The 1,097-nt window shown below is 42.9% G+C and overlaps 1 protein-coding gene across 4 annotated transcripts in view; it reads left to right on the top strand.

Annotated features, from left to right (window-relative positions):
* The first annotated feature begins 561 nt into the window (after positions 1–561).
* Positions 562–1,097, top strand: part of LOC127502379 (disks large-associated protein 2) — a 162,176-nt gene continuing 161,640 nt past the window's right edge. For all 4 annotated transcript variants that reach the window (XM_051875293.1, XM_051875291.1, XM_051875292.1 and 1 more), the window contains exon 1: positions 562–1,085. The gene's annotated coding sequence lies outside the window, so the exon portion shown is untranslated. The remainder of the gene's footprint in view (positions 1,086–1,097) is intronic.

The raw sequence follows: 1,097 nt of genomic DNA on the forward strand, positions 1-1,097 counted from the left end.
TGAGGAGTTAGGGTGGTGGAGGGATACTGGAAAAGTGAGTCGTCTATAAAGGCCTCCTCTCGTGCTGATTGGGTAGATTATCTGAACACGCTCCACCTAAACTTTGTTAATAAAACATCATATAATATTTACCATTACATACGTGTTGCAAATGATGGAACAATAACAACAACAAAAAACCTACGTGAAGCAAAAATACTAGCGAATGTTTGCTTGAGGCCAGACTTGATCATATTAAATTTGGCAGCATAATTGAAGAGAGTACAGAAGTTCAGTGCTAAGCTACCCTGGTCTCATATTAGCACCAGACACTGCAATCAACTGTATTCTGTTTTAAAATTAGATCCAACAATAAGGTTGTCAAGACAAAACACGTTGTAATTGTTAACAACCTAGCGATTAGCATCTCTCCTGTGCACTAATGTGTTTCCCAAAGGGAAATTACAGGCATCCTAATGCGGCCATCTCAGGTTGCGTCCTCTTCCATCTGTGATGACAATGATGCAGAAATAAAAAAAAAAATGAAACAGTGACATCATCACCATCATCATCCTCATCATAAGAGAAAGAGGATCCCTTTTTCAACAGGATCGATTTTTTTTCCCCCCTCGACTGGATATGAGGCATGGTTTTGACATTTACATTGAGAGCAGAATAGGATGACAAATGATAGATATGAAATAAGAAGAATACGGATTAGTATTCCTGAGTGAGCAGGGGCCAGTGGCAATCAAGAATCCTGAATCCGGTATCTGGTTCCATGTTTTGCTGTGTACCAGTGGAGTCCGTGGAAGATGCCGAGATCGCTGCAGAGGAGCTCTAAACACACAGCTTAACACCAGCACTGGGGAGATCGGCTCCTCTCCTCTCCACTCCTCTGCTCTTGGGGAGGCGACGGGAAAGAGAGACAGCAGAGAGAGGGGGGAACGGAAAAACGGGAAAAGACAGAGAGTAGCTGTTTTTCCCCAGGCTGCTCGGACTATTAGCCTGTGTGTGTGATTTTTTTTTTTCCTGGTTCTCTCTCTCTCTCTCACATAACTGGGATGGTTTGAAGAAGACTTATATGTGATGCTTCCTGCACAGAGGTAAGTCCAACC

This window comes from Ctenopharyngodon idella, chromosome 20 (genome assembly GCF_019924925.1).
Source record: "Ctenopharyngodon idella isolate HZGC_01 chromosome 20, HZGC01, whole genome shotgun sequence".
NCBI classification, from domain to species: domain Eukaryota; kingdom Metazoa; phylum Chordata; class Actinopteri; order Cypriniformes; family Xenocyprididae; genus Ctenopharyngodon; species Ctenopharyngodon idella.